At 45.9% G+C, this 23,825-nt stretch overlaps 1 protein-coding gene across 1 annotated transcript in view; it reads left to right on the top strand.

The window, feature by feature from the left end:
* Nucleotides 1-23,825, top strand: part of COLEC12 (collectin subfamily member 12) — a 178,074-nt gene that overhangs the window by 113,999 nt on the left and 40,250 nt on the right. The window lies entirely within an intron of this gene.

Genomic DNA, 23,825 nt, shown 5'->3' with positions numbered 1-23,825 from the left:
GGACATGGAAGCAACCTAGATGCCCATCAGCAGATGAATGGATAAGGAAGCTGTGAAACATATACACAATGGAATATTACTCAGCTATTAAAAAGAATGTATTTGAATCATTCTAATGAGGTGGATGAAACTGGAGCCCATTATACAGAGTGAAGTAAGCCAGAAAGAAAAACACCAATACAGTATACTAATGCATATATATGAAATTTAGAAAGATGGTAACGATGACCCTATATGCAAGACAGCAAAAGAAACACAGATGTAAAGGACAGTCTTTTGGACTCTGTGGGAGAAGGCAAGGATGGGATGACTTGAGAGGGTAGAGTTGAATCGTGTATATTATCATATGCAAAGCGGGTCGCTGGTCCAGGTTCAATGTGCGAGACAGGGTGCTCAGGGCTGGTGCACTGGGATGACCCTGGGGGATGGGATGGGGAGGGACATGGGAGGGGAGTTCTGAATGGGGGACACGTGTGCGCCTGTGACTGATTTATGTCGATGTTTGACAAAAACCACTACAATATTGTAAAGTAACTAGCCTCCAATTAAAGTAAATAAATTAAATTAAAAAAAAAGACAAGACAAATCGGGTTCTCTTGACACATCCGCTGGCACTCATAGAGTGGCTCTGTGGAGAGCGGTGCAGACCGCAACGCTGTGGGAGCCGGGACATCTGACTCTGATGCTAGTTGCCGGGACTCAGTATCAGCTCCTGGAGGCGGGGAACCTAGTGCCCTCATTCTCTCCCCCGTCAGTCACAGCCTGCAGGACCCGGTGCTGCTCAGCCAGCCCAAGGGCGCGGCAGTCAGTTCGAGCCTTTAGGTTCACGAAATGATGCACTTGGGGTTTTTACCCAGTTTCACAGGGATGGGAGAATATTCTCTGAGCCCTGGGACCTGTCCTTACAATTATTGTCTTTAAACAGAGTTCAGTTCAGTCGCTCAGTCATGTCCAACTCTTTGCGACCCCATGGACCACAGCATGCCAGGCCTCCCTGTCCATCATCAACTCCTGGAGTTTACCCAGACTCATGTCCTTTGAGTTGCTGATGCCATCCAACCATCTCATCCTCTGTCACCCCCTTCTCCTCCTGCCCTCAATCTTTCCCAGCATCAGGGTCTTCTCAAATGAGTCAGCTCTTCGCATCAGGTGGCCAGAGTATTGGAGTTTCAGCTTCAACATCAGTCCTTCCAGTGAACACCCAGGACTGATCTCCTTTAGGATGGACTGGCGGGACCTCCTTGCGGTCCAAGGGACTCTCAAGAGTCAACAGAGGAGCAACTTAAAACAGCCCTCCACCCATCCGCTTTCATAACAGTTTTGTTATATTATGTTATTTTTTTTTAATTTTATTTTAATTGGAGGATAACTACTTTACATATTGTGATAATTTTTGCCATGCATCAGTGTGAATTGGCCATATGTGTACATGTGTCCCCTCCATCTTGAACTCCCCTTCCCACCTCACCCTATCCCTCCAGTTTGTGACAGATCTTCATACATCAAACTCCCACTGGCTATCTGTTTTACATATGGTAATGTATGTTTCAATGCTATTCTCTCAAATCATCCCACCCTCTTCTTCCTATTTTGATTCACGACTGGGACGTGCAGCCCCTCTCTTGTGTTACCAGGCTACCGTGGGGCAGGTCACCCTCCAGTAAAAGCACCAGGCAGGGAGAACTGCGAATCAACAGTGGAAAGTGTGTTGGCTGTGCTGAGATGCTCCACCCACGAGTAATTGCTATGCTGTTTTTTAAACGTCTCTTCAGGATGGGCAGACACTCAGCCAGGAGAGCCATGGGGGTATCCCTGCCTGTTGATGAGTGCTTGTGCCAGGGCATTTATTAAATATTTGGACTATCACCCCTGGATGTGGGGTTCGGGCTGAAGACGTGCTTGATCACAGCTTCTCCTTTGATTGAGCTGGTACTTGGGCTGTGGGATTTTTTTGTTGTTGTTGTTTATTTTGAGTGAAAGGATAATTGCTTTACAATATTGTGTTGGTTTCTGCCATACATCAACATGAATCAGCCGTGTGCTATACTTAGTATTTCAATCGTGTCTGACTCTTTGCGACCCCATGGACTGTAGCCTGCCAGGCTCCTCTGTCCATGGGGATTTTCCAAGCAAGAGTACTGGAATGGGTTGCCATGACCTCCTCCAAGGGATCTTCCCAACCCAGGGGTCGAACCCAGGTCTCCCTCATTGCAGGTGGATTCTTTACTGTCTAAAGTCACCAGGGAAGCCCTAGGTATATATATGTCACCTCCCTCTTGAACCTCCTTCCCACCTCCTTCCCACCCCTCTTGGTTGTTACACAAAGTTGCATGGAAGCGTATGTAAAATACATAGCCAATGGGGATTTGCTGCGTGACTCAAGGAAACTCACACTGGGGCCCTGCAGGATGTTTTAACATCTGAGTTTAACCATGGCCCTCTCGGAGGGGAGGGGGTACAGGTCCCACCCCCTCACACCTTCCCCACCCCCACTCTGCTGGTTGTGCCCCTTGGAATCCACGCCCCTTGTGCTGTTTACAGGCTTCCCTCTCTCTCTTTTTTTGGAAGGCAAGGGCTCCAAATTCAGGCTGTGAATAGACAGAGGATTAAAGGCTTTTGAAATCAAAACTAGGTCTTCAAAGCTGCCAGCGATGGCCAAGGATTTCCCGCCTGGAGCATGGGTCCCAAGCCCAGCCCAGCCCGAAGCTCCCAGATGCCGCGGGAGGCTCATTTCCTTCGTGCCCCGGGGTCTGTGCTGTCCGAGGGTCTCAGACTCAAACGCTGCCAAGCAAACATGGCCGGAGGGAAGTGGCTTTCATGCCCTTGAAGACCCTGCAGGATACGGGGCGTGTGTCCCTTACCTGGGGTTCTCCAGCACGCACTGTCGGTCTGGCCTCCGAGTATGCTGCATGCAGGTCTGATTCTGAGTCACATGGGTTCTTTCTGAGTTTGGGTCACTGGCCTGAATGATGAGCATCAGACCTGTGGACTCGCATGTGCCACGCCTGCCCTGTGCTATTTGCTCCCCGGCCGTCTGGAAGCCATTAGTGTTGGGACAGTTGCAGTCGTTCACTATGCTCTCGTGTTGCAAGAGGCGCAGCCCAGCACAGCCCTGGTCCTAGGAGCCAGGGGCCCTTGGCTTTCTGTCAGAGTTCCAGCATCAACCCCGGTGCAGCCCTGCCTTGCAGGCTGCCATCCGGTCCCCTTCTCTCCCTTGCCTTTCCTCCCATCTTGGACCTTAAGAGCAGTGACTCTTATAGGGGGAACCTGGCCTCTCTCTTCATTCCAGTTCTTGTCCACTTTGCAATTTTGAAGGGAAAGGGGTGCAGATAAGTCACTTTTTAAAGAGCCCCTAGTAGAGAACTTCCCTCGTGGCCCAGTGGCTAAGACTCCATGCTCCCAGTGCAGGGGGTCAGGGTTTGACCCCTGGTGAGGGAACTAGATCCTGCATGCTGCAATTAAAGATCCCACAACTAAGACATGGTGAAACCAAAACATATATATATATATATACATATATATATATAGTGTTTTTAAAAAGCCCCCAGGAAAGTAGTTGCATTTCACATTGTGTAGATTTCATAAAAGGAATATCTCAGGAGGGTCCTCAGAAGAAATCAGGACTCAAGCCTGTAGACACTTAAAGTCGTGCTAATTTTATTCCTAGTTTTTTAAGGAATCTCCATACTGTCTTCCATAGTTGCTTTATCAATTTACATCCCCACCAACAATCCCACTACTAGCATATACCCTCAGGAAACCAAAATTGAAAAAGACATGTACCCCAACATTCATTGCAGCACTATTTACAATAGGTAGGACATGGAAGCAACCTAGATGTCCACCAACAGATAAATGGATAAAGATGCTGTGGTACATATATACAAGGAATATTACTCAGCCATAAAAAAGAGTGCACTTGAGTCAGTTCTAATGAGGTGGATGAACCTAGAGCCGCTTATACAGAGTGAAGTAAGTCAGAAAGAGAAAAACAAATGTCGTATATTAATGCATGTATATGGAATCTAGTAAGATGGTACTGATGAACTTGTTTGCAGGGCAGCAGTGGAGACGGAGACATAGAGAACAGACTTTGGACATGGGCAGTGTTGGCAGGGAGGAAGGAGAAGGTGGGACAAGTGGAGAGAGTAGCATGGAAACATATACACTCAGTTCAGTTCAGTCGCTCAGTCATGTCCGACTCTTTGCGACCCCATGTACCACAGCACACCAGGCCCCCGGTCCATCACCAACTCCCGGAGTTCACTCAAACTCATGTCCATCGAGTCGGTGATGCCATCCAGCAATCTCATCCTCTGTCATCCCCTTCTCCTCCTGCCCTCAATCTTTCCCAGCCTCAGGGTCTTCTCAAATGAGTCAGCTCTTCGCATGAGGTGGCCAAAGTATTGGAGTTTCAGCTTCAGCATGAGTGCTTCCAATGAACACCCAGGACTGATCTCCTTTAGGATGAACTGGTTGGATCTCCTTGCAGTCCAAGCGACTCTCAAGAGTCTTCTCTAACACCACGGTTCAAAAGCATCAATTCTTCAGCACTCAGCTTGCTTTATAGTCCAACTCTCACATCCATACATGACCACTGGAAAAACCATAGCCTTGACTAGACGGACCTTTATTGGCAAAGTAATGTCTCTGCTTTTTAATGTGCTATTTAGGTTGCTCATAACTTTCCTTCCAAGGAGTAAGGGTCTTTTAATTTCATGGCTGCAATCAACATATACACTACTGAATGTAAAATAGATAACCAATGGGAATTTATTTTATGACTCAGAGAACTCAAACCAATGCTCTTTAATAACCTAAAGGGGTGGGAAAGGGTGGGATGTGGGAGGGAGGTTCAAGAGGAAGGGGATATATTATACCTATGGCTGATTCATGTTGCTGTATGGCAGAAGCCAACACAATATTTTAAGTCTATTATCCTCTGATTAAAAATTGGAGGATAATTGCTTTTTTATTATTAAATAAATTTATTTTAAAAAATAATAAAGTCATGCTAATAACTGCATCATAATAATAGCTGCCTGTGTACTTGGCAATGTATTAGGAGCTGCGTTTGCCTCACATTAATCCTAGTAATAGCCCCGTGGACAGGGACGCTGAGTCTCAGAGTTAAGCAGCTGGAGGTGTTTGCAGCATCAAAGCCCACACCCTCTCTGAGTTGGAAGTTCATGCCCCGTTTAGGCCCAGGTGCGGTGGATACCCTGGGCGGACAGAGGAGCAGAAAAGGAACACACATCTGCAGTTCACGCTAGATAGTCCAGTCGTGAGTTTTTCTAAGGAAGCAAAATGATCTTTTGAAAGGAAACTCACGCAGTCTGTCTGCTTCTTGCCAACTCCACTCCAGTACAACCTGCCAAAAACAGCCGAACCTTGTTTTGGGTATGAAAGCAGCTGTTATAATAAACTCCTCTACTCTGCCTCTTTTTCCTGTTATGGTGGAATGACTGTTTAAAGTAAATGTCTCCAATACTCGGATTTTTTGGGGTCATGAAAACATTTTTTAATTGGCAGGCTCTGCTGCATTTTTTGGTCAAGTTAGGAAGTAAACAGAATGCCACACGCCATTTCAGATCCATGCAGTAGAAATGTTTCTGAATTCTGCAGACCTGGTCCTCTATTCCCCACCCACTTGGGCTGGAGCTTTCTCGGGCTTGGAGCTTATTCCAGAATGAATGGATTTCTGCCCTCTCTTCTGTCCCAGGACTTCCAAAGCAGAACAAGGGAAGTGAGTGCAGAAAACATAGAATCAGATGGGTTTGAATCCTGGTTCTGCCAACCACTAGTGTATGACCTCAAGGTTATGCTGAGCCTCAATTTTTTATTTCTGTAAAATGGATATTATAGGGACTTCCCTGGTTAAGACTTTGCCTTCCAATCCACGGGGTGCAGGTTCAATCCCTGCTCAGGGAGCTAAGATCCCACAAACCCCAAAGCCAAAAAACTAGAACATAAACAACAGAAGCAATATTGTAACAAATTCAATAAAGATTTAAAAATTTTTAATAAAAAATTTAAAAATGCATATTATAATGCCAACTACTCATTAGGCTTGTATGGAGTTTAAAACAAAAGAATAGCAAATATTTACATAATTCTTATTATATGCTCTGTGCTTTTCAGCATCATATGTGTCCTTCATTTAATCCCCTCAACAACGCTGTTTGGTATTCTAGCCATACAGTAGAGAGTACAGCTCACAAAATCTCTGTCTACATGAAAGTTACATTCTTGTTGAAGGGGAGTGGCAAAAGATAAGTAAATCAGATTGTTGTTATTGTTGTTCAGTTGTTCAGTCGCTCAGTCATATCCGACTCTTTGTGACCCCATGGACTGCACCACTTCAGGCTTCCCTGTCCTTCACTGTCTCCCGGAGCTTGCTTAAACTCATGTCCATTGAGTCAATGATGCCATCCAACCATATTTTCCTCTGTCAACCCCTTCTCCTCCTGCCCTCAAGCTTCCCCAGCATCAGGGTCTTTTCCAATGAGTCAGCTCTTTGCATCAGGTGGCCAAAGTATTGGAGTTTCAGCTTCAGCATCAGTCCTTCCAGTGAATTTCAGGGTTGGTTTCCTTTAGAATTGACTGGTTTGATCTCCTTGCAGGCCAAGGGACTCTTAAGAGTCTTCTCCAGCACCACAGTCTAAAGGCATCAATTCTTCAGTGCTCAGCCTTCTTTATGGTCTAACTCTCACATCAGTAAATCAGATAGTGTGTTAAATGGTGAGAAGTGCTCTAGAGAAAAACAAAATAAGAAAGGGGGATGGGGAGTTGCAATTTTCAAAAGGTTAATCAGGAAAAACCTCTCTAACAAGGTGATGGTTGAGTAAAGACCTGTGAAAAGTAAGAGAGGGAGAGAGAGAGAGAGAGGGAGAGAGCTGCGAGTTATCTGAGGGACAGAGTCCTAGGCAGAGGAAACAGTAAATGCAAAGGCCCTGGGGCCATGTGTCTGGTATGTTCAAGGTGCAGTGTGGCTGGAGCGGGAGTGAGCCGCAGAGTAGCTAAGGTCAGAGAGGGACGGTTTGGAGAGAAGAGGGGCCTTGTGGGTTCTTCATCTCAGTGAGGTGAGAAACTACTAGAAGAATTTGAGCAGAGGGGAGACATGATCATGGCGAAGTCAGATGTGTAGAAAAGACACTTCTGATTCATTCACTACAGCTGCTACTCCTGCTGTTGGTTCCCACGAGGACAGCTGCCAACTTTTTGAGACTGTTTAAGTAGGACATTTCTTAACAGGACATCTGGCCCTCCACTGTTAATGATGTACTCACTGATTTTCAACAACAGATGAACTTTCCCCAACTTCTCTTGTATCCACGTCCAGCCTCCTCCTCTCTTCTAGATGATTCTGTCCGTTGCTATCTCTCTGCTTTGGGTTGTCAATGATGCTACTTAAGTGACTGCATAGACAACTGTGGTCTACACTTGTGATTCATATGTTGCTGTGTTGACTTAGTTATTGGGATCAGGAACATGCAAGTAAATATTGCTTGGACTGCACAATCAAGAGAATCAACAGGGAGGAAGAGTGAGAGAGGATTTTTGTCAATGGAATTGCCCCTCCATCCTATTCCATGGGGGATAGAAGTATGTCTGTATGACTTACAACTTACCAACACCGATCCATTCTTGTGGGAAAGGACTATGACATCCTTATACATCCCCTGAGAGGTCAAGCATCACTAGTTCTGAGCCCCAGGTCTGTGAGTAGCACCTGGAACTCATGGATCTCTTGAAATCCTGTCCAAATGGATGTCTGCACATTTTTGTGGGGCTAGGTCATAGTGTTCATGTTGCTTGTTCATTGAATGACTTTGTCACAATTGTAGGCCATATTTGCAGCATGGGATAACCTGTGTGCAAGCATGTGAAAATGTACACATTTGATAAAGGGGTTTAAAGGGAACCTTTCATTCCCTAAGTATTAAGAATCTGTAAAATCTGTATTTGACAAACATAGCTTATAGTGTTCCCAAGATAGAAGGATAAATTATGGTCCCTGAGAATGTGTCTTTTAAAGGACCTCAAGGTGTACCATCACTCAAGGTCTGTTTCGCCTCCTTGCTCAGTGACTAAGTCTCCAGGAATTCACTTGCTATATTAGATCATTTGTTCTCATATGCTCTTCATTGCCTTTGAAACACCTCCAATTCTAGCAATGCTTTACAGGAGCCAAGGGTTTGAAACAGCAGCCTAGGCCTGAGGTATTTGGAAGACCACCCTCCCAATCCCCTTGGGTCCTTGGTGGAGCAGGGCCCACAAACTAGACAAGGTCCAGGCTCAGAAGGGGAGCAAAGAGAGGGATTTAACAGGGAGGCCTAGCGACTTTGCTTAGTATGGTGGTAGAAATATGCATTCCTAGTCACGTGGCCATGCACTGGCCTCTTCTGCAGTTGGAGGCAAGGCACGCACCTGGTGTGTCTGTTGTCTGATGCTCCCCTGTGCGTGCACCATTAAGCACACTGGGCGGAGATGGTGGGGATGGGGTGGAGGTGGGGGTAGGGGGGCATTCCTGGGCACTAGAGTTCTACCATGGCAATCAGTTCCTCCCAGTTCAGGGAAGCCCTCAAGGGCTTCTTAGCTGGGACTTAAGGAAGTCAACAAAAGGATTGTCGAGAATGACTGATCCCATGCCCTGGAATGCAAAGGCTGCACAGTTGGTGGTACTTAATTATATACAATAAACTAGAAAGGACATACAGTGGGTTTTGATATCAGGTTCCAGTTGCTCCTCACTAAGGACCTGGTAGAAACCCTTCATCAGTGCAGCTAAGGAAATAGTCCCAGTCTTGTCTGACTCCGGCTGTATGTCCACACCGCCTCCCCGCACCTTTCCTGTCGCTGGGTGTCTGCTCCTCCTGTCTCAGCTGGAAGCATCCGCAGACCCCCTTACTGATCACTGTGGAGGGGGAAAGGTGACTGTCAGAAGCATGCAGAGAAATTTCACATTTTTCGTCAAGATGGGAAGTTAAGAGGAGGAAACCAATGAAAAGTGCCCTGGCTACGGATTCAGTTTTTGTGCCCATCCACCACCACTGCCAACAGGTTTTGTCCTTGTCACAAGGGAGACATGGTCTGGGCTCCTCTCCTCTGAATTGAATGAACTGCTCAGAGGTAAACTGAGGCATATGAAGAATGTTAAGGGTTTATTTGAACAAAAACCCATTCTACTCTGGGGGCACCAAACCAGAAGTGGTTGAGAGCATTCTGTCTGACAGGAGCTGTGGCAGGACTTACAAGGAGAAGGTGCAGATGCAAAGACAGAAAGTTATTGATCTGACCCAGCTTAAAGCCTGAAACGTGAATGCGTTTAGCCACTAAGTCACATCCGATTCTTTGTGACCCTATGGACGGCAGCCCGCCAGGCTCCTCTGTCCATGGGATTCTCCAGGCAAGAATACTGGAGTGGGTTGCCATGCCCTTCTCCAGGGGATCTTCCCAACCCAAGTATCAAACCCAGGTTTCCCACACTGAAGGCAGATTATTTACCACTGAGTCACCTGGGAAGCTGTGCAGGTATAAAACCTTAGTATTGGAAGCAGGTTGGCCATTTGGTAAATAAGAATCCCCATATTTTGACAGTGGATCTTAGATTGGCACTCATTTCTCTGCCTGCCATGCTGGTTTGATTTGCCCTAGATGTCATATAATAATTTACATGACTGTTGTGCAGACACTCATTTTATGTTCTAGTTTGCTTATCCTTCACTCTCTAGAAACCACTTTCCATCATCAACAGAAATAATCTGTATCCCCTCTGTGCTCCAGTGAGCAAATCATAGACACTCCACCTTAGGGTTTCCCAGCTTGTTGGGACAGGAATGATTGATGGTAGGAACCTTCCTTATAGTCTATTTTGTGAAATCCTGTCATTGCTTACTTCCATTTCCCTGTGGTCACAGCTCTCCCTGTTCTCCTATTCTTTCTTTTTTTGCCCAACTCTTTGTGACCCCATGAACTGCCGCATGCCAGGCTTCCCTGTCCTTCACTATCTCCTGTAGCTTGCTCAAACTCATGTCCATTGCATTGGTGATGCCATCTAACCATCTCATCCTCTGTTGCCCCCTTTTCCTCCTGCCCTCAATCTTTCCCAGCATCAGGATCTTTCCCAATAAGTCAGCTCTTCGCATCAGGTGGCCAAAGTATTTCAGCTTCAGCTTCAGCATCAGTCCTTCCAATGAATTTTCAGGGTTGATTTCCTTTAGGATTGACTGCTTTGATCTCCTTGCTGTCCAAGGGACTCTCAAGAGTCTTCTCCAGCACCGCAGTTTGAAAGCATCAGTTCTTCGGTGCTAAGCCTTCTTTATGGTCTGACTCTCACATCTGTACATGATTACTGGAAAGACCATAGATTTGACTATCCCGCCTCAGACAACCTGTTCTGTCTAGATAATCACAAGCCTTTGCTCTTTTCTTAAAAAAAGATCTTGTCTCCATCCCCTACTCTGTGATCCTTCCCATCCTCCCCTGGGCCTAATCAGCAGAAACCATTAAAAGGAGGGGCCTTCCCAGAGCCCCAGGGTCCACCTGGAGCCCCTGACTTTTCCAACTCCATTTGCATAAACATTTCTCTTCAATGCTTCGTACCCCATTGGGATGTGTGTCTGGGAAGTAAGCAGGAGTGGAAACAGACAGATCTTCCCACCAAGCTCCAAGTTGGGAAGATTTACTCCTATGTAACAGTCCTATGGATAAAAATGAGTAAAAATGCAATCATACAGTCATTTGGGTGCACTGTCTACCCTAATAAATTAGTATGTCTAATTTTATAAGCACTGTCATAACCATGGCTGTAAGTGGGATTTTTCCTTTTACTTCCTTACTAGGTGTTGTTTATTAGGTGGTGTTTCCCCTAAGTGCCATAGAATGGGACAGATTGTTTCAGGGCAACCAGTAGGTTGTATTTACAGGTGGCTGGTTGTCTTTACTAGTTCTGCAGCTGTAACACAACTGCTTTCCAGCAGGAAGGAGCATCAGAAAGTAGCTGGAGCTATTCAGTCCAGACTTCATCTGATTCCACATTTAGCAGTGGATGTCTTGTGAATCACTGAATCCTTTTTCAGTTCCTCTCCAAGGCCACGCATAATGTGAAGTCAATGAATAGTGCTCTCTCTGTGCTCATGAGGTGACACTGCTGTCTGTCATCAGTAGGACCTGAGAGGTTCAAGTGGCTTTTCCAACAGTGAGGTTGGGAAGCTTTGCTCCCCCAAGAAGGAAGAGCAATGTCAGGCCTCATTCTAGAAGGTGGCTGGGTGCATCCTTGGTCTGCCAGTCAAGCCCGTCCCTGCATCACATGATGAAGTAGTGAAAGTAAAAGTCTGTCAGTTGTGTCCAACTCTTTGTGACCCCATGGACTGCAGCCCACCAGGTTCCTCTGTCCATGGAAGTCTCCAGGCAAGAATATTGCCTTGGTAGCCATTCCCTTCTCCAGGGGATCTTCCTGACTCAGGGATTGAACCTGGGTGTCTTACATTACAGGCAGATTCTTTACCAACTGAGCCACCAGGGAAGCCCATATCACATTGTATAGTGGCCGCTAAAGACAACAACATCTTAACCAACAGGGACTGTTTTACAATAAGAGATTTTAAAGAATAATAAGCAATGAACCCACACTATATTCTAAACTATATACAGGTTTCTGGGAGTTTATGTAAACCAATAGGTGCTGCATATTAGAAATAAAATATATGAATGACTCCCTAGTGGGTGATCCTGCTATTAATTCCAAATTCCACCTTCACTGGAGTACTGGGGAAAACCCTGTGCTGGGTGCAGATTGGACATTTGTTGTGAAGAACTTGTCCAAGGCCTCTTATTCTTTCAGTCTGTTTGACCAATTTACAACCCTATTTAGGAGTGTTGGGCCATTTGGGCAATAAAATTCATTTCTTTGAGCATGAAATACAATTAAATAATTTTATCCTAAGCACTGCATACTGTGTGAAATTGTATATAAAATTGAATAAATGGACCAGAGCTGATGTGGTCTTGACCAAACTTTGCAATTCTCTGCTGTAGGAAGTCAAGTTCAAAAGGCATCCTGCCTCCATGCTGAGGGGTTCAGCTGGTGTATTTCTAATGTCTTCCTCTTTCTGGATCCATTTATCGCTGTTTAATACATTTTTGCATCTCAGGAATGTACAGAGGTTTCATGTTCCTTTGGACTCTTGGATTTTTTCCTTCCTAGCAGGTGGGGGTTTAATTCCTGAATGATGTTAGCAGGCCAAGGGAATATCTTCCAGACTGAGGGCTGTCATTTGGAATCCCTTCCTCCACGTGAGAAAGAAATTCGCTTTCAGGGGGGCTCGTCAGAGTTAAGTCAAACCTGTGCCGGTGGTATGAAATTAACAGATGTGTGAGAGTTGAACCCTAAAATAAATAGCGTCAGTTTCACTGAGAATCTAGGGCTCTCTCATCCCACTTATACTATGAATTGGTAATTTATGAACGTTGCCCGCAAGTTTTAAATTCAAAACTTCTAACGTGCACAAACCCCTAATAGGAACGTGTGTACCATCTCTACTACCTTGAAGGAGAGAGGCAACAATGGGCCAGGACAGGCTCCACCATGTCCAGCTTGACAGGGTCAGTGATCCTGAACTTCTCATGGGATTCTAAAGACAGAACAGTGTGGTTTGACTTGTTTAAATGCTGTGGATCAGTTGCACCAGGTTAAAGGGCCTGCTGGCCAACTTTAGCAACCAGTTCTGCAGGAGGCAGAAGCTCTGATTTGTAGCATTTGCTGACTTTCTGTGGTGTAAATACTCCCAGTGTGATGAGCTTCAAGCTGCCCGCTGAAGTCTTTGAACATAATGTTAGGTGTGCTCAGGCTCTCAGTTGTGTCCAAGTCTACGACCCCATGGACTGCAGCCCACCAGGCTCTTCTGTCCGTGGGATTCTCCAGGCAAGAATACTGGAGTGGGCTACCTTTTCCTTCTCCCGGGGATCTTCCTGACCCAGGGATCGAACCCGTGTCTCCAGCATTGGCAGGCGGTCTCTTTACTACTGAGCCATCTGTAAAATGTGAGGAGATATAAGCAGTTGGGGTAAGCTGGCTCCAGCACAGCCCTGAGAAATGATGAGAAATCATGAATTTGATTTTCGCTTTGGAAATACTTTTTAAAAAGCATCTCTGCTGTTTGAAGAAAGTCACTGTGTGTGTGCGTCTATTCAGTCACTCTGTCGTGTCCCACCCCTTGTGACCCCATGGACTGTAGCCCCCCAGGTTCCTCTGTCCATGGGTGTATATGTGTGTATACATATACATACATGTTCTTATCCATCTTTTCATTTGTTGTTTCAGTTTTAAACAGATTTCTAAATTTAACACTCATTTATGAACTGTCTACAAAGGCATGGCAATGATAATAAGCATGTACTTTTCCACTTACTTTACATTTACGTGTAATTGGTTGCATGCCTTCTGACTTTCTAGTGTAGTGACTTTCCACTTTTATTTTCCAGTTTCATTCCTTTGACTTCTACACCCAGGGCTGAATGCCCCATACAAAGATTTCTTCCTCTTTATGTCCTTTGTCCAGTTTTAATCACAATTGTGAATACCAAGCTGGTGAACAGATGCTCTTCACCAAATCTGGGGACCACACCCCCCTCACGACTCATCCCGTGGTCTGTACAATAGATCCTTCCCATTTTCCTCATTACTTATTTTTCACCATCTTTCCCCCGTCCCCCTGCATCTGGGTCATTTCAAATCGATCAACTTCTCTTCAAGTTTCTGAACAGAGATTGCCTTCCTCACAGAACAGACAATGCCTTTAAAACACCGACAGTAAAAATCTGTCTCTCTGTCTTGGCTCACTTTTCCCTTAATTCAAGTGTCGTCAGCTCTCGTCTTCACTTGAAGGAAGTGGAAAACACATATTCACACAGAAATGAAGAGTGTGTGTCAGGCTGATTGTTATTTTCACTAACACCAAGGTCCTTTTTTTTTTTTTCTTCATCAAAGCAGTCGTTTTGTTGGTTTGAAAAAAAGAATCAAGTAGGTCTGTGAGCGAAACATGGATTGTCTTTTTTATTTTTTTCCAGCACCTGCTCTGAAGCATAATTTCCACATGCCCCAACACTGCTTCAGTGATAAACAACGAACACCCTATCATTAACTGAGGCTTGCCCGCTCAGCTCAGCTGCCCCCAAATGACACTGTAAAAGCAAGCATGCTCAAGGCAAGTGTTGGGCTGTGAGTTTGCTTTCTCACCTCTGTTCTGGCGGGCTTAGTTCTGTGAGAGCTGAGGGATGCCAGGCACAGCCTTGCAGCCCAGAAGGGTGTATAGATCTGCATTTCTTTGGTTAGTAAATCCCACTGCACTGCCCTCCCCTCCAGTGGTGAAAAGAAAATGCTTGCTCTGGAGCCCGGGGTTCCTGCTTATTTGGTTGGAAGGTGTCCTGTGTGTCTGTATTTTGACCCTTAACTGAATGCCTCTCCCAGGACGTCTACACCCTGGCCTCTGGGACACCGAGCTCGGCGTGTTTCTTGTCACGCAGGAAGCTGGCCACAAAGTGAGGGAGAAGGTTGTGAAAGCCTTGTACGTGGCGCTATTGCCAGTCAAGTGTGACTGGGGCCGGCTCAGGGGTGACAGCACGTGTGTCCATGGTGGGCTCTACGCTCCAGGCTTATGTTGGTGACCCTGCAGGGCGTGTAGGGGGTACGGGAGGCGTTTGGTTTGTTGAGAGAAATGCAAAAGCAGCCCTCCAGAACAATTGCATTCCCCTGCCAGGGTGGTGGGCTTCCCTGCTGCTTCAGACCACCAGAATCTGCCTGCAGGGTGGGAGACCCGGGCTCTATCCCTGGGTTGGGAAGATCCCCTGGAGGAGGACATGGCAATCCACTCCAGTATTCTTGCCTGGGAAATTCCATGGACAGATGAGGCTGGTGGGCTACAGTCCATGGGGTCACAAAGAGCCGGATTCGACTCAGCAACTAACACACATACACACGAGGGTGGTAGCCAAGGTGATGGCATTTGAATTATTTGAAAACCACACGAATGAACCTAATAGATTTACATCATGTGACCTTCAGAAGAACCAAGGGGGTTCAGGGCTTGGGAGAGGCTTATTAGGAGCGGATTCATCCAGGAGGAAACTTGTGAGGAAGGTTTTCTTTAAAAGAAGGCATTTGGTAAGAGAAGAGTGAAGAGTGTTGCAGGGAGATAGAGGGCCAATCTTAGGATGTGGAAAGGAAACAGGCAGACCCTGAGGGTGTGCTGTGAGCACCCAGTCTAGACACCCCATGCTTCTTCCAGCTCATGCTCAGATCTTCCTCCCCGAAGCCTTCTCTGACCACCTGCTTCCACTGCCGTCCACCTGCTCTCCACACGCCCTCTGTCCATTTCTTGCTTTCCCTGGTGAAGGAAATGGCAGCTGACTCCAGTATTCTTACCTGAGAAATCCCATGGACAGAGCAGCCTGGTGGACTACAGTCCATGGGGTCTCAAAAGAGTCAGACACGATTTAGCAACTAAACAACAACAGCCGTATTGTTAAAATATCTTCCCACTCTCGTGTAAGTTCTATAAGGACAGATTGTCATCTGTTTTGTTCACCATGATATCCAGTGCATGGTACAGACTAAATGCCGCATCCTTGTTTCTTGAATAAATACAATATAGTAAGAAAGAAGTATGGTGGGCTGTGTTTTGGGATTTAAAGAACTTAGGCGGAGAATTCAGAGACCTGAGTTTTGAAGCCAGGGCCAGCCTGGGAGGGCGGTCAAGTTCACTGGGCTGCAATTCCCCCACTAGTAAGATGGATACTGGCTGAGTCAACCACTGACCTCCTCTGGACTGTGAAGTTCTGAGGACCTGCATGGTCAGAAGATGCTAGCAGTGAGCATCTTGAGATCTCCTCCGAACCACCTGGAGCCATTAATGTAGCAGTGGATTTCTGAGCCACGGGGTCAAGCTGGTATTTGTAAAAAGAATTGGATTTTTCTGAAGTACTCCAAGTAGGGTTTTTCCAAAAGGGGGGGTTAAGAGGCTAGATATTAATTTTTTAATCATTGTATTTTATTTTTTGGCTGTGCAGGGTCTTCATTGCTTTGCAGGCTTTTCTCTAGTTGCAGTGAGTGTGGCTAGTCTTCACTGCGGTGCGCGGGCTTCTCTTGCTGTGGAGCACAGGCTGTAAGGTGCACGAGCTTCCGTAGTTTCGGCTCCCAGGCTCCAGAGCACATGCTCAGTGATTGCAGCACACAGCTTAGCTGCTCCACAGCATGTGGCACCTTCCTGGACCAGGGATTGAATCCGTGTCTCCTGCATTGGCAGGCAGATTCTTTACCACGGAGCCACCAGGGAAACCCCCTTGATACATTAACTTTTTATTACCACTTAATAAAGCCTTATTTCACTTCCTTCCTTTCTACTAACTTATCTCACCCAACTCCTGCAGCCTTGAACCACCAGCAACTATTTGGGTCCATAGATGGGTTAGCCATTGACTTTTAAGGCTTCTATTTCAGTGAACTAGAACTTCAGAAGAAAACTCAACAGAGGCAGCCAACTTGTTTTGGTTTCAAGCTCAAGGCTCTGCCTGCCTCATAGTTTACCTTGAAATTACTGAGTATAAATCTACCTTCTCAGGGACTTCCCTGGTGATCCAATGGCTAAGACTCTGTGCTTCCAATGCAGGGGACCCAGGTTCGATCCCTGGTTGGGGAACTAGATTCCACATGCCACAACTAAGAGTTGACTAAGCATGCTGCATGCTATAACTAAAGATCCTATGTGCCGCAACTAAGGCCCAGCACAGGCAAATAGATAAATAAAAATATTTAAAAAAAAAAAAATTATCTTGTCTTCCCAGGCCCCTCCATTCCAGAAATTTCACCACCACTGGAGGACGATTCCTCTGAGGGGCCAACAGACCTTACCAGCCAAACCTCCAAGCCAGTCCTGACCCCTCCAAGAGATGATGAGGATTTATTTAGAGTGGAATAAACTTTCTGCTCAAGTATGTCGCCACAGAATAGGAAGAGAAATTACAGTCTGTAGAAACCTCAGGCCTGTAATGGTTAACTTGTTGGAGACCAAGTTTTCCTGCTGGTTTTTGTTGTTGCTGTTCAGTTGCTAAGTTGTATCCGACTCTTTGTGACCCCACTGACTGCAGCATGACAGGCTTCCTGTCCTTCACTGTCTCCCAGAGTTTGCTCAGACTCATGTCCATTGAGTCGGTGATGCCATCCAACCATCTCATTCCCTGTTTCTTCATTTCTGAGAAAGGCTCATCTCTCAGCACTTGAAAGGATGTTTCTATAGCCCTGGGTTTCAACAGAACACTCCACAAGTGTAACCTGTTTGCCTCCTCTGATTTCTCTCTTTAGGCATACTTCACTTGGCTTTGTTTTGCTTTCACCTCTGGCGGTCAGCAACCTTGGAGGAGAAACCTGTGATGATTTGGGTTTAGCTCCCAGTTCAGCCACTCACTGGCTTAGGTATTCAACCTCGCTGACCCCCACTTCCCTAAAAATCTATATAAATTGGGGTCAGAAGTCCTACTTGGCAAGGTTATTAAAGGGTGTGGCTTCCCTGGTGGCTCAGTGGTAAAAGAATCTGCCTCCGAATGCAGGGCTGAGGGTTCGATCCAGGGATCAAGAAGATCCCCTGTAGGAGAAAATAGCAACCCACTCCAGTATTCTTGCCTGGAGAGTCCCATGGACAGAGGAACCTAGCAGGCTACAGTCCATGGGGTCACAGAGTCGGACACGATTCAACAACAAAGTGGCTGGGCAGGGGTACGTGGCACATATCAGGTTCTCTAGACTGGCCACCATCCATAGCAATTCCTCTTCACGTTTGCTGCAAGAGCAAACTCTCATCCACTAAGCAAATATCTCGTGGCTTTCCTCCAAATACCTGTGCAGTCCAAGCATCCAGCTCAATTATACAGCAGAGTCTAATGGCCCAAGCTGGAGCCGAATTTTCATGCGTCCTTTTAATTAAAAGATTGAATGCCTGATCACAGAAGGACATTGTTTGGTGGTGCTGATAATGAAGTAGTCAGGGCTGCTGAAGTGTATCATTAGGAGGGTTGACAATAAACTCCATGCCCATAGAATGAAATGAATAGGAAGAGGGCCAGGAGGAAGCGGCCAGGGCGAGGGGCAGATGTAAGAGACGTGATGGATGAACTGCCCCCCGGGGAGAGGATTCCTCTCCTCAGAACTGAAGGCATTTGTTTACAGTTCATATAATAAAGGATTTCTTATTATAAAACTACAAGGAGAAAGTAATGGCATTCTTTTGAGACACTATACATCCTGGCAGACATTGTATGTTTGTTCTGAGTGGCATCATTATCTGGCTTTTGGCTTTAACAATTCTTTTTTTAGCAGACAAGGTATACATTATAAATTTTAAACAAATAATACATGCATAACTTTTTACATTAAAACCAAAACAGAACTGGCTGCCCTTTTTATACATATATGCATGCTCAGTCACTTCAGTCACATCCGGCTCTTTACAATCCCATGAACCGTAGCCCACCAGGCTCCTCTGTCCACAGGATTTTCCAACCAAGAATTCTGGAGTGGGTAGCCACTTCCTCCTCCAAGGGATCTTCCCGACCCAGGGTTCGAACCAGCATCTCTTGTGCCTCCTACATTGCAGGGGGATTCTTTACTGCTGAATCAATAGGGAAACCCCATGCATATACATGAAAAATGTTAATGAAAGAAACTATACATTTAGTAAATGTGTAGAATATTAATATAAGCTCAGGATGAATGCTGAAGATTTCAAATTCATAAAACTCTTCTAAATTATTTTTCTGATTTGAATACATCTTTATGAATATAGAGATGTGGTGAGGCTTTTTATTTATTTTGCCCAGAAAGTGATTTTGTTTTTAATTCTTGTCCTCCTGTTATCATGATTCCCTGCATTGTGTAAGAAACTTGGCATAGTAAGGTGTCTATGTGCTTGCTCAGTCATTTCTTCTCTTTGCAACCCCATGGACTGTAGCCCGCCAGGCTCCTCTGTCCATGGAATTTTCCAGGCAAGAATACTGGTGGGGGTCGCCATTCCCCTCTCTAGGAGATCTTCCCAACCCAGTGTCGAATCCAGGTCTGCATTGCAGGAGGATTCTTTACCATCTGAGCCACCAGGGAAGCCCCTAGTAAGGTCACCAGAGATTTGTATTTTGGAAACTAAATACTCATTAATAATTTTTTTTAAAAATGCTAGCCAAATCCATATCCCATCATTTAGTAAATAGTCTTTATAATGAGGAAAAACTAATTATTCATGGGATAAAATGTTTTATGTATTTAACTTCTGTTCTACCGATATTGCCCAACATCCAAGTAACTAACTAGGATGTTCACTCTTACTGTTTTGTTGCTTTTCAGGGCATTTTAATCATAGGGATGAATTTGAATCATCAGTTTTACTGTTAGGGCCAAATCATTCTCATGGGCTTATGGGAATATATGCCACCAGGCAGTAGATTAATAACTATAAAAAAACCACATGAAAAGCTTACTACAAAACTCAGATCAAAAAAAAAAAAACAAACTCAGATCAAAACCTGTGGTTTTCTGAATTTGCCGTCTACCAGCTTTCTGAAGCTTCTCTGTGGTAACATGATCTTTATGGCAACACCACTGAGCTCTGGACACTATGGTAATTAAGACAGCTGGGAAGCGCTCTGCACTCGCCCACGGCACCAGCCTTCACGTAGCAAGGAAGGCCGCTTGCTGATCAGTACGCATCCGTGTTAACAGAGAGCCCTCCTTTGGTGATGGTCGAAAAATATGATAGTGAAAGAGACTCTTGTTTTCCAAAAAGATTAGAAAAACAGACTGGATTGGGGCTGGGACCACAGAACTTGGGAGGGCTCTTTATGGAGAACCACAGCAGAAAGAAATTCTCTTTGCTGGTGAATTTTTCTGGCCTTCTGCACCATCATTCCCACAGCGTTTCAATGTATTCTCTCCAACCAGCTAACCACCCCCTGGTCGGCGGCCCCATCAACCCCCATCTTCTTACGTTAAACAAATGTGTTGTTGGAAACAAGGGTGAATCAGGGAACTTGGAGTTTGTGGACTGGGGATCAAATTGTCAGTCTATTCTGAACTTCCGCAGAATACTCAAGGAGTTAGCCAGAGGGATTCTGACTTCCTTTGGCTTCCCCAATGTTTTTTGTATAATACAGCCTTGGACACTGGAGGATGCATTCAGAACAGGAGCCTAGAATCGAGTTCAGTGGGGCTAGAGCAAGGCGGGTAGCCTGTGGGAGGGCACAGATCCTGCAGACACATTCTGTCTGTGGGCTGCTGAATTGCAGATGTGCTCTTTGGGCCAGGCTCTGTGATCAGCTGGCTCTTGGTGGTGAGCGGCATGCAGGTTTCACTTCCTGAGCTAGAATCTCTTCTTGCAGCTCACCTCCATCCCTTCCCTGCCCTTCCTACCTGTCCCTCGCAGTGGGAATCAAGTCCCCCATCTCTGGAAAGTAATGCTAAGAAAACAAACACTACAAAGGCTGGTAACAGGGGGATAGCTCTCTTGAATGTTTTCTGTGACCATCTAGGTCCAAGGAGGAGGGGGTCCCCCAGCTCCGTGAGCCAGCAGGGTCTCTTTGTAGTAGGCATCCGTATGTTTGGCCAGATGTCCTCCCAGCGGAGGGCAGATAGGGAAAGATAAAACAGAATTCTTATGAAAAATAAGTCTTGGGAGGGAGAAAAAACAAGACAGAGAAAGTGTGTCAAATGGGATGGGAAGTGCCATCTGATGTTGATTAAATGCTGATAGAGTCAGCAAGGAGAAATGCATGTCACAAGGAAGTGACCCTGCTCTTCGGCGTGTGGGCCAGTGACAGCTGTCTGGGAGCAGAGCTGTCAGACCAGGATGTCCAGGTATAAACCCAGCGCCGGCTGGCATGGCAATCAGGGGAGGGAAGGACCCCTGCACCAGGAATCAGGATGCATTCTTTCTGATTCTGCTTTACCTGGCCTCACTCTCCCCATCAGTAACAGGACAATGCCTGACCAGGCGACCTCTAGGCAACCCTCTAGCCCCAGATTCTGTTATCTACTGTCATCTCCCATCTGACCAAATCTTCTGAGGCTCTTCTAGTGGAATGTAAGAAATAGCCCTGGAGAGATGTGAAGGGTTCACCGCCGACCTCCCCCCCTGCCCGCGCCCCCCCCCCCCCCCCCCCCCCGCCAGGGTCCTAAAACCCAAAAGGAATGAAACCTCACATCAGCCATAAAAGTGTCATCTAGTCTTTCCACAGCAGCCTGGGCTCTACTCTCCTCCTGTGTTTTATAGTTGCCACCAAAGCATGTTAACTGTTTTCTGAATATGAGATTCAGCAAGTCTGTGGGTCTACCTGTTGTTCAGTCGCCAAGTCATGTCTGATTCTTCACAACCCCATGGACTGCAGTGCAACAGGCTTCCCTGTCCCTCACCATCTCCTGGAGTTTGCGAGAGTTCATGGCCATTGAACAGGTGTTGCCATCCAACCATCTCATCCTCTTTCACCCTCTTCTCCTTCTGCCTTCAGTCTTTCCCAGCATCAGGGTCTTTTCCAATAAGTCAGCTCTCTGCATCAGGTAGCTAAAGTATTAGAGCATCAGCTTCAGCATCAGTCCCTCTGATGAATATTCAGGGTTGATTTCCTTCTACCTGTTCTTCTTCCCTCCCAATTCCAAAAATATTTTCACTCTGCATGCATGCTGTCATTTCAGTTGTGTCCAACTTTTTGGGACCCTATGGACTGTAGCCTGCCATGCTCCACTGTCCATGGGATTCTCCAGGCAAGAATAATGGAGTGGGTTGCCATGCCCTTCTCTAGGGAATCTTCTTGACCTAGGGAGCGAACCCACATCTCTTACATCTCCTGCATTGGCAGGCACGTTCTTTACCATGAGTGCCGCCTGGGAAGCCTGGGTATAAGGGGACTTTGTTTCATTTTAAACTCTCAAGATTACAGAGAGTTTAAGAGCAGATGATCATGTTTGTGTGTGTTCATCCTTTAGTTAAGAGTGAACCGTTGAAAGTTTTTTTGTTTTTTTTTTTTTCTTTCTGGCACCTTCATGAGGTCAGCAGTGTTTTGTTACAGGGTGAGGCTGGATTCCAGTGGGAATGGAAGAGAAATCTTCCACTGAGATAAGAAGATCTCACACTAGGGACTGGGGCTATGGAAATGGATAGGAAAGCTTAAGCAGAGAGACACGGGAACCATGATGTAGGGGAGATATCATGGCGTTTGGAGTCAGACAGACCCCGGTTTAAATCCTAGCTATGATGTCTGCGGGATGTCATTTCAGCTCTTGCTCCCTGCTTGAAGGGTGGTTATGTGAAGTCCCTAGATCAGAGTCTGGCACCGTGTAGGCAGTAAAGTGAAAGTGTTAGTGGCTCAGTTATGTCTAACTCTTTGTGACCCCATGGACTGTAGCCCACCAGGCTCCTCTGTCCATGGGATTCTCCAGGCAAGAATACTGGGACAGGTTGCTAGTAAGTGAACATCAATAAACTGTAGATGAGATGATCATGACAAAAATATATGTAGGAAGATTAAAAACATCTGGTGGTTGATTGAGTTAGAGAATAATTATAAAAGAAGACTTCAAGATGTCTGAGTGTGAGTACCTGAAGGATTGGGATGGTGGTAGTATTTAGGGATGGAAATAAGTTGGGTGGAAGTTGGAGATCTGGTTTGGCAGGACTGGTACCGATGTCAGTTTTGGACACAAGAGGTGGCACTGAAACATCCAGGTGGCAATGGAAGAAGGAGGATGGAAAAGAAAGGAGAAAAAGAAGCGAGAAAAACACGATACTGAGAAGCTGGTTAACTCTAGGTCTGTTTGATCAATGAGTCCGATTTTACAGGTTCACCTTCAAGGGACTGGTTAACCAAGGGTTGATCCAGCACAACCATCTCCTAAAACAAACCTTAGCACCTCAAAATGTGTTCCTCCAGTGAAGCATCTCCTAGACCTAGTTAGAAATGCAGAGTCTTAGCTCCTGCCTCAGACCTACTGAATCAGCTCTGCACTTCAACGTGATTTGTGAGCACTTTTTGAGAAGCACTGTTCTAACGCACGGCGGCCAGACCTGCAGCATCGCAGCCCCTGGGAACTTGTTGGAAATTCAGATTCTCAGGCGCCTTCTCAGACTTCCTGAATTAGAAAGGCTGTGTTTTAAGGAGCCCTTCAAGTGAATGCAGTGGGATGCGATGGTGGTAGTATTGAGGGATGGAAATAAGAAAGTTGAAGAAACACTGCTCTAAGCCATGAATCACTGCTCTAAGCCATGGAACAGGGAGCTTGAACCCCCTCCCCTTGGGCATATAACCCAGAACACTGGAGGGATTGGTTAAACCCTGGAAGTTAAATTTGAGGCATTGTTCTATGCTGTTTCTCTCATCATTTTGCATTAAACACAGCTGAAGGACTCTTTTCACTGAAGAAGGGCACTAGGCGTAAAATTACAAACCAAAGGGTAGGAACTTCGGCTGTGGCTTAATCTTCACAATTTATCCATCAAAAGTTATTGAGCACAATTCTAGGAGATCAGTCCTTTATGTGCTATTGCTCCTGGGGGACGCTATTAGTGAGGTGCACATAGGAAAACCAGTCAGGGCAAGGAGGACTCTCCCGACATGCCTTACAATGTGATTTTCTCATTAAAGTGTCCAGAGCCTTTGTCTTCTGTGTTTCTAATAAAACTATGGCAAGTTCCCTTTTTATGCGTTAGTTTCTGGAGTCCCTTGCAGAAGTGATGGTGGTTCACCACTTAGAGTGTTTTTCAAACAGTTCAACTGTGAGCAATAAAAATTTACCT

This window comes from Muntiacus reevesi, chromosome 4 (assembly GCF_963930625.1).
Source record: "Muntiacus reevesi chromosome 4, mMunRee1.1, whole genome shotgun sequence".
In the NCBI taxonomy this organism is placed as follows: domain Eukaryota; kingdom Metazoa; phylum Chordata; class Mammalia; order Artiodactyla; family Cervidae; genus Muntiacus; species Muntiacus reevesi.
This window is presented reverse-complemented; position numbering and strand designations above follow the sequence as displayed.